General features: G+C 38.3%; 1 non-coding gene across 1 annotated transcript; it reads left to right on the forward strand.

The window, feature by feature from the left end:
• Positions 1 to 7,450: 7,450 nt before the first annotated feature.
• Positions 7,451 to 7,557, forward strand: LOC116904813. The gene has a single exon (XR_004388464.1). It is a non-coding gene; the product is annotated as a U6 spliceosomal RNA (small nuclear RNA).
• Positions 7,558 to 10,737: the final 3,180 nt, after the last annotated feature.

The following is a 10,737-nucleotide window of genomic DNA, read 5'->3' on the forward strand; positions in this document are numbered from 1 at the left end:
AGTTTTTCGAATGATTCTGCTCCCTTTTTACTTGTTATCATACACAGTCCTGGTGAATAGTAGTTAGCACTAACAACCTGGCAGTCTATATCCTGTGTGGCTTTGAAACTCATCTACTGTCTTAGCTAGGCATGCATCTAAACTCATCCTCACACAAAGTCTGAGGACACGAACAAAATGCAAACACATATCTTGTCAGAATATTATTGTCTGATATTATTAATATCTTCTCAGAATATTATATACAAGATATCTCCAAGTCCAATTCTGAACAGTCTTTATTCCCATCAGAAATATTATAACGTTCCTACCAGCATCCTGACCTTTAGAGATCCCAGCAAAATCACCCACTATTCATTCTAAACATTTTCTACCTCACACCTCCAGCCTTTTCTAATTCTTCTTACAAGCACTTTGGAGATTTCTAGACCACATCATTTGGTGAAGTAACAGCCATGACCCTCTTCTGTATCACCAGTTTCAATGGTTAGTCACTTTCACCAATGTAACAAGTACTTGAAAAAGTAAGCTTAAAGAAGACAATATTTATTTTGACTTATCACCTCAGAGGTTTCTAACTGTTGTTGATCGGATTGTTGATGAGGGACGGAGGCAAGGTTGAACATCGCGGTTGGGAACAAACAGTAAAGATGAACTTTGGTGAGAATTTTGGATTTTTTTTCTTAAAAAAATACAAATATTATAAAAATGTGTTTTTGTTTTAATCTCAGTTGTGGGGATAATGGAATTGCTTCAAGACTGCAGCAGCTGACTATGATTTGCTTTGTGCTCTAGGACAGGCATGGTTTTGCCAGCTGCTGACAGTTTCTGCAATTGTATGGTGTTTGTAATTCTAGAAACTTTTCAGAGGTTATTATATATTATAATTATATTATTATATAATGCTAGGGCCCCAGTAGGCATTGTGGGTGGTCATTGGTGGGTTCAGAGGGGATTGTTTGCTGTTGGTTAGTAGTCATACTCAAAGAAGAAACAAAAGGAAACAAATTAGACTCTGGGATTCTCCTAATTCTTCTCTCCCATCTACCCTTGTTTTTTCTCTTATCTAGTGTAGGCAGTGAAATGAGGGCTGGTGGGGAGGGATAGACGGTGGGAAAAAGAAGAGCCCACAAAGTTATTTATAGGTCAAAGTTGATGGTGTTAACGAAGTATTCCATTGTTAATACAGAAGTTGGTCCTGAGTGGGACTGGGGTGTGACTGTGACAGGCAATGATGTTGTTTGGAGGAGTGTGGAAGATTTTGGGTTATTGGACTAGAGAAGTGGTTGGATGTTTTAAGCAGGACTTAGTGAGCCATGTTAGTAGGAGCATAGAAGGTAGTGCTGAGGATGAGGTGGATTGTGAAGACCAGCTCAAGGAGTTTCAGAGTGGAAGAATATTCATGAGTGTCACAGAGACCAATCCTGTGATATTCTGGCAAAGTGTGTTGCTGCCTTTTGCTCTAGTCCTAAAAACCTGCCTAAGGCTAACTGAAGAGTTTAGATTAATGGTATAGACAGAGAAGATTGCAAGATAGCCTAGTATCGACTCTGTCCTACGGTTGTTAGTAATCACTCTATAGGCAGATCTGTAATGAAAAGGAGCAATCTGGGCAAAAGAAATATAAATTGTACAGTTTGAGGAGAAAAGGAGCACTGGGAAGTGCAATGGAACTAAGTCCAGTGCTCGAGAGATAAAAAGTTTAAGGAAAAGCCTGATGCTAAATGGAGTAAAGGGAGCGGAGACCTCAGTACACAACCCCACCCAGCTAAGATTCCAACATATAAAAAGGAATTAAAGAAAGCTTAAGCCACGGAGGAAATCATCAACCATAGAAAGCTGTCATAAATACAATTAAATAAGGGGACAAGTTTCAACCCCATCAAGCAGCAGAATTTGGCAGCTTCGGCCAGATGGTTCTGGCTTCAAACTCAAGAATACAAGAAAGGGGTTATGGAGTCTCCCTCCTTAGCTAATGAATAGCACTGAAGCCACGCATGTTTCAGGAAGGTCCCTGAATGGAAGGCCATTGTGTGAATCTGTGAAGGCAAAGCCTGAATTGTATGGAGACCCCAAGATGATAGAGCATCCAGAGTGGTAGTATGAAATCTGATGAACAGGTAGGTAATCAACCCAAAAGGGAGAAGTGTGTTGTAATCAACAAAGCCAAAAGGCTTTGGAGATAGTAAGAACGCTTTGACACCAGACATGGAGATGCAGAATTTGGGATTTGTCTTGCTATTTTTCAGTCTTCTGCTGGTCTGATATTTCCTTGCTGTGTTTCCGTTCCTCTCTCTGGGAATGGTAAATGTGTATTCAGTGTCATTGTATGTTGGAAGTATACGATATACGATCTGCATTTTAAACTTTTTTATTTTATAGGATTTAACTGATAAGGGAATGCCATGAGTCTCAGAGACTTAAACAGAGTTGAGTCTGTGATAAACTATGGGGACATTTATTTATTTATTCACTTTTTTATTTGCCTTATGTCTACAAAACTATGGGGCCAGGGAATGGGATGTGGTGGTTTGAATAATAATGGCCACCATGAACTCATAAATCTGAATTCTTAGTCACTAGGGAGTGGAACTCTTTGGTAGGAATAGGAGGATTAGGAGGTGTGATTTTATTGGAGGAATCGTGTCACTGGGGTAGGATTTGAGGTTTCGTATGCCAGTCTGTCTCTGTCTCTCTGTCTCTCCCTATCTCTCCCTGTCTCTATCTGTCTCTGTGTCTCTGTGTCTCTCTCTCCCTCCCTCTCCCTCCCTCCCTCCCCCCCTCTCTGCCTGAAGATCAGGATGTAGCTCTTAGCTTCTGCTCCAGCACCATGTATGCCACCTTGATGAAAATGAATGAGACCTCTGAAAATGTAAACGAGCCCCCAATTAAATGCTTTCTTTTATAAGAGTTTCCCACAGTCATGGTGTCTCTTCACAGCAATAGAACAGTGACTAAGACGATACCCTTCCAGTTCCAGTTAACAAACTTTCTCCAATGAAGTCTTTCATTTCCCTACTTGCTGAGAGCGTATTAAGGTGCTGTATCAACCAATGGATACATTGATGGTGGTACAGCCCACAGGATCCATTCACATTCCCACAACTCCTGATATGATTTATAGTGTTTCATTTCACTATAGTTCAGTAGAAACTAGGCTACTTGTGTGACCCTTTGTGAAATACTTCATACCTAGACTATAACAGATATTAATAGGATTGTAGCAACTTTCTTATCAATTCCCATTCTTTAGCTATCAATCTATGTACTTACATTTAAAATACCTCCCCTATAAACGCCATTAAGTTTTGTCTCAGTTGTCATTGTTTCTTTAATCTGACAGTCTGGGAGTATTGAGTCCATAAATTAGAGGGTGAATTTATTCACATTTGATCTAATTATTGGTGTGGTTGGGTTTAAGTCTGCCATCTATTTGTTTTTTCTTTGTCCCATATACATTTTTGTCTGTTCCTTCCTGTTATACATTTAGTAATAAAGTCATTTATAGTGTTTCATCTAGTTTTTCTTGCTGGCTTTTTACTTACAGTTTTAAAGACATTAGCATACATGTTAGTATCTTCATCTATGCTCAATTTGTGTTATATTTCTCATGGATAAAGTACTTTGCTGCAGTACAGTTCCATTTACACACTGACCTTTTCTCTGTTTTGATGTCATCATACATTTTAACAACACATGCACTAAAACTGTCTACAATGAATTATTTTTATTATCCATTCACTTACAAGTATCTTTCAAATATGGTATTTTATAACTTTACACTTAGGCTTATGACTTGCATAATGATGTTTTGATTAACAACAGACCTCAAGAAAGCTCCGACACGAGATAATTACAATAGAGCTGCAAAATTCCTATCACCCACAGACACATTACCAAACATAACATTGTAGTCCATGCATTTCTCAGGAGCTTATGGCGGTGTCAATGCAAACAAAGTCACGAGCTCTTAATTATATAAAAATATAGTGTATTCTATTGTATATGGTTTGGACTTGCTAATGACAACTAATGACTATATATCTACATCCTCAATGTATATATCTTCTGCTTAAATACACTTACAGTTGATTATAGAATGAAGGTCCTTTTTTTTTTTTTTTTTTTGGTTCTTTTTTTTCGGAGCTGGGGATCTAACCCAGGGCCTTGCGCTTCCTAAAAGCGCTCTACCACTGAGCTAAATCCCCAACCCATGAAGGTCCTAAACAAAAGCACTGATATACTCAAAGACCACAGCTCCCGCTGTGTTCCTTTCCTACAGGAAGATGTGGAGCTGCAAAGAGCAGGCTCAATAGATCTGACCCTGTAGGCCTAGATTAGTATGTGTGTTTGCATATTCAAGTTTTTGTCTTCAGTTTTTTTTTGGTTTTTTTGTTTTTTTTGTTTTTTTTTTTTTTTGTAACTACAAAGAAAGTTTAGCCTAGAAAATAATTATGGCCATATTACCCTGAACACACCTGATCTTGTTAGAATGGGGAAAAATATTTAAAACAAAAAGAATCTTAGCAAGGAAGGATAAAAAGAAAGAAAATATTTTTGAACAGCCAAGAAGTACGTTTGTGTTTTAAGATACGTGTTATTACAATAGGATCAAAAACTTGAAAAATGGAAAGGCTTATTAAGTTTAAAACATCGTAGTTTACTTTATTTATTATTGAAGAAAGAAAAATATTTTTATGCACTTGTTGTAGCTAAGGGCACAGTGTTCTTAAATTCCCAGTGGTCCACGCTGTCTGAGGCCTCATATTCACTCCCGAGTCACTACCTGACTCACCTAGAAAAACTTCCCAGACACATTCATGGCAAGTGCCCTGAATAAGCATACTATTTTTAATCTATTTGTATATTGCCATCTTTTTCTATGCTTAGCTCTGATTAAATGAATCAATATTTACCCCTGTGTTACAACTTCTTATAGACTTCAAAGCTGTGCTAAGTCCCAGAAGTTTGTAACCCTGCTGCAATAGGCTACTCCATACAGCCTATGATGTTGTAGGTTGGGCTAGTATAAGCAAAAGCTGTGATGTTTCCTCAATAATGCAACTGTGTAAAACCACATTTCTCAGAACACAGGGCTATTAGTACAGGAGACATGACCTCATCCATGATTTCTACTGCTTCCTCTGCCTTCCCGAAGATCTAAATTTCTAGCTTAAGTTTTCCTTCTTGGGCGAATTTTTAGTATTTAGCTGGTAGAAGGTTTTAAATCAGACATTTAGAAGCCTTTGCATATTTTACGTTCTATTCTGATAGTACTAATATTCTCATATTGATCTGAGGTGACGTCCAATGATTCCCTTGATAGAAACTTCCAGAATGCATTGCTACTTTACTAGAGTTTCTGGGGCCCAAATACCCCACAATTTAAAGGAGGAAAGGTTTTCTTAAATTTTCGTTTTCAGCTCATGGTTTTATGAGAATTTGGCCCTATTGGGAGGAAAAGGCACAGCAGGGTGGCTCTGTCCGTGGCAGGAGAAGCAGTCTTCCCACAGCACAGTGGACCAGCAAGCAGACACTGGACAGTATTCACAAGCTCAGCCTTAAGACACTTACCTACCCAGGTTCCATGTCTTAAAGGCTTCAGCCTTCCAAATCTCTCTCCCAGCTGGACAGCAAACACTAAAGATGAGCCTATATGGTACATTTTAGATTCAAACCTAACCCTTTTTTGTTTGTTTGTTTAACATCACTCTATTGTGCTGTGACTTCCATTGCCTTTGATTGTACTATTCTATTGCTCCTTGTGCTTAAGTGTTTGCTCTCTTTCTGCTAAAATTCTTTTCCATCCAGCATTGGCTTTCAGTAGGTTTTGTTTGTTTGTTTGTTGTTGGTTTTGTGTGTGTGTGTGTGTGTGTGTGTGATGTGTTTTTGATATTTTTAAGTATTGAACCATTATTAAAAACTCTCCTTCATTCTTTCCATTATGAAAAATCAATTTACATGTGTGCGAGGTCTCTCGTGTTACTGATGCTACACATTTATCCCTCACATCTTTTTCCTCTGCATTTCAGTGCATATTTATGCTTTAGACTTCCACGGGTTTCATTTCGGTTTTAAATCTCTCCTAAAGTTGTCTGTGTGTATGTATGCACACATGCATGTATGTGTACATGCATGTATCACACACTCATGATACTTTCCTTTAGCATTTTTAACTTAAATATGATAGACGTCATAAAATCCTAAATCATAATCTATCCAATAGATTTTGTCCTTCCTACTTTGCATCTTTATCCTTTTGTATTTCTGGCAACTTTTAATTGTTGCTGGATGCTTTAACTATACATTGCAAAGAATGTATAGACTGCAATCTGTTATTATACTCTGAAAAGTGTGACATTTCATCCAAGCAAACAACCAAATGACTAAGAACTCACCTTTAACTTCTCGAAGCTTGACTTCATGCTAAGCCGGATCAATTTTCATTTTCTCAGCTTCCAGGCAAACTCATTTTTTACCTGTCCTTTATTTTTAAAGACTCTATGTTATTTTCGTGGGAATTACAAAGTGTTTGCCAAAGTCTCTTATCAATGACTCAGACTTAATTCTATTCCTCATGTGGTCCAGCATCTGCAAACTTCTCTCAGCCTCCTAGAGGTCATTTTCCCCTTGGGATTTCTAGAATCCTATTCATGCATACTGTTCACAAGTGCATTAAGCAGCTTCAGCTTTCTGAAAGAAAAATGCTGTAGGGCCTTATCTACATAAGGAGTATTTGTTTTGAAAAGAACTCACATACAAAGAGTAGAGAATGAGCCTACAAATATGTATGAGTGGGTAAGAAATGGGGAGATTAAAGGATATAAAATGCCAGATGTCTAGAATGAACAAGTTTGGAGTTTCATGTATAACATAAGAACTGAAGGCAATTACATCATATTGTACAACAGATATATGTTAAAAATGAGTGAGATCACAAGTATGCTAGTTAGCTTCTACAGTAGATATTTTGCAGTCTAAATATATTTTACAGCATTGTTTTCAAGTTTTAAATGGAACTGTTTGGGAAGGATTAAGAAGTGTGGCCTTATTGAAGAAAGTATTACTGGAGGTAGGCTTTGAGGTTGCAAAACCAAAGCCATTCCTAGTTAGCTTCCACTGCTTCCTGTTTGTGAATAGGGTGTGAGCTATCAGTTACTCTCCAGACCAATGCCTACCTGTCTATTGCCATGATCCCTGCCATCATGGTCATGAACTCGCTCGCCCTCTGTTACTGTCTTGGTCACAGTATTTTGTCACATCGATAGAAAAGGAACTAAGATGCCCAACGGTATTTATCTTTTAAAACAGAATCCAAGTAAAATTTGAAAATAAATGATGTACAGAATTTAGCACTCTGCATCATTGGAATGGTTTCCTTCAGTTAAAAAAGATTGTGAGGTTTAGCCTGAGTTCTTATACTCTGTGAAACACAAAAATTGAGATTTTTGTGCTCCCTTCAGCAGCACATATACTAAAATTGTAATGATACAGAGAAGATTATCATGGCCCCTGCCCAAGGGTGACATGCAAATTTGTGAAGTGTTCCATATTTTTTTGCCCAGAGCTGAACCGGTCCCAAAGCTCTCTGTACCCAAATCCCATGGGTAAGAGAGATGGACTCTCAGGGGAGACCACTACTCCCACTCACATTCCTGGCCCAAGAAGAAGCTACCTAGTGCCCTTGAGATACAGGAATATAGATTTCTGCCCAGCCCAGAACTGAAATGAACTGGTCCCACAGCTCTCTGTACCCAAATCCTATGGGAAAGAGAGCGAGACTCTCAGAAGTGTGGACAATCCTGAGAGCTCAGGGGAGACCTCCACTTCTACTCACATTTCAGGCCCAAGAGGAATCTGCCTAGTGCACTCTGGATACAGGAACCTAGGAGCAGACAGTGGCAGGAACCTTCTGGTTTCTGCCTGAGTCTAGAGCTGAAAGTCAGTCCCCTGGAGCACTGACACAGCTGAGAGCAGAGCTAAGACCTGGAGGCTCCAGGACACACAAATTCAGGAGCAGCTCTATGTTCCCTGATCTGGCTGAAAGAAAACAGGTCTACAGGAGTGCTGACACACAGACTCACAGGAAAGTCAAGCCACTGTCAGAGACAGCAAGACAACCTTATGGAAAGAGATAAGCACAGGGACTTAAGCAATAGAAACCAAGACTACTTGGTATCATCAGAGCCCAGCTCTCCCACCAAAGCAAATACTGGATATCCAAACACACCGGAAAAACAAGATTCAGATTTCAAATCACATCTCATGATGATGATAGAGGACTTGAAAAAGGACACAAATAGCCCCATTAAGGGACAACACAGGTAAACAAATAGAAGCCCTTAAAGAGGAAACACAAGAATCCCAAAGAAACACAAAAACACAAAGAATTACAGGAAAACACAACCAAAAAGTTGAAGGAATTGAAGAAAACCATCCAGGATCTAAAAATGGAAATAAAGAAATCACAAAGGGAGGCAAACCTGGAGATAGAAAACCTAGGACAGAGATCAGGAGTCATAGACTCAAGCATCACCAACAGAATACAAGAGATAGAGGAGGGAATCTCAGGGGCAAAAGATACCATAAAAAACATTGACACAACCATCAAAGAAAATGCAAAACACAAAAAGCTCTTAACCCAAAACATCCAGGAAATCCAGGACACAAGGAGAAGATCAAACCTAAGGATAATAGGTATAGAAGAGAGCAAAGATTCCCATTTAAAGGGCCAGTAAATATCTTCAACAAAATTATAGAAGAAAATTTCCCTAACCTAAAGAAAGAGATGCCCATAAACATTCAAGAAGCCTACAGAACTCCAAATAGATTGGACTAGAAAAGAATTCCTCCTATCACATAATAGTCAATACACCAAATGCACAAGACAAAGAATGTTAAAAGCAGTAAGGGGAAAAGGTCAAGTAACATATAAAGGCAGAACTATCAGAATTACACTAGATTATTTTACCAGAGACTATAAAAGCCAGAAGATCCTGGGCAGATGTGATATAGACCCTAAGAGAACACAAATGCTAGCCCAGGCTACTATATCCAGCAAAACTCTCACTTAATATAGATGGAGAAATCAAGATATTCCATGACAAAACCAAATTAACACAATATCTTTCTACAAATCCAGCCCTACAAAGGACAATAGATGGAAAACTCCAACACAAGGAGGGAAACTACAGTCTAGAAGAAGCAAGAAAGTAATCTCCTTGCAACAAAACCAAAAGAAGAGAGACACATAAACATAATTCCACCTATAACAGCAAAAATCACAGGAAACAACAATCACTATTCCTTAATATATCTTAACATCAATGGACTCAATTCCCCAATAAAAAGACATAGACTGACATACTGAATATATAAAGAGAACCCAACATTTTACTTCATACAGGAAACACACCTCAGTGACAAAGACAGAAACTACCTAAGAGTAAAAGTCTGGAAAACAACTTTCCAAGCAAATGGTCCAAAGAAACAAGATGGAGTAGCCATTTTAATTTCTAATAAAATTGACTTTCAACCAAAAGTTATCAAAAAAGATAAGGAAGGACACTGTATATTCATTAAAGGAAAAATCCACCAAGATGAACTCTCAATCCTAAATATCCATGCTCCAAATGCAAGGGCACATACATTCATAAAAGAAACCTTACTAAAGCTCAAAGCACACATTCCACATCATATAATAATAGTAGGACATTTCAACACCCCCACTCTCATGAATGGACAGATCACGGAAACAGAAACTAAACACAGGCATAGATAAACTAACAGAAGTTCTGAACCAAATGGTGTTAACAGATATTTATAGAACATTTTATCCTAAGACAACAAAAAAATGTACCTTCTTCTCAACACCTCATGGTACCATCTCCACAATTGACCACATAATCATCACAAAACAGACCTCAACATAGGAATAAATAGGGAGAGAGTGGGCAGCCTTGTCTAGTCCCTGATTTTAGTAGGATTGCTTCAAGTTTCTCTCAATTTAGCTTGATGTTGGCTACTTGTTTGATTCATATTGCTTTTACTATGTTTAAGTATAGACCTTGAATTCCTGATATTTCTAGGACTTTTATCATGAAGAGGTATTAAATTTTATCAAATGCTGTCTCAGATCTAGTGAATACAGGAATCTCAAATGGCTGAGAAGCACCTAAAGAAACGTTCAACATCCTTAGTCATCAGAGAAATGCAAATCAAAACAACCCTGAGATTCCACCTCACACAAGTCAGACTAGCTAAGATCCAAAACTCAGATGACAACAGATGCTGGAGAGGATGTGGAAAAAGAGGAATACTCCTCCACTGTTGGCAGGATTGCAAACTGGTACAACCATTCTAGAAATTAGTCTGGAGTTTCTTCAGAAAATTGGACATTGCACTACCCAAGGACCCAGCTATACCTCTCTTGGGCATATACCCAAAAGATGCTCCAACATACAACAAAGACACATGCTCCACTATGTTCATAAGAGCATTATTTATAAAAACCAGAAGCTGGAAAGTACCCAGATATCCTTCAACAAAGGAATGGATTCAGAAAATGTGGTACATCTACACCATGGAGTACTACTCAGGTATCAAAGTCAATGACTTCATGAAATTCATAGGTAAATGGATTGAAGTAGAAAATATTATCCTGAGTGAGGTAACCAATCACAGAAAAACACACATGGTATGGACTCACTGATAAGTGGATATTAGCCCAAAGCTCAA

The sequence above is a fragment of the Rattus rattus genome, chromosome 6, assembly GCF_011064425.1.
Source record: "Rattus rattus isolate New Zealand chromosome 6, Rrattus_CSIRO_v1, whole genome shotgun sequence".
Lineage (NCBI taxonomy): Eukaryota > Metazoa > Chordata > Mammalia > Rodentia > Muridae > Rattus > Rattus rattus.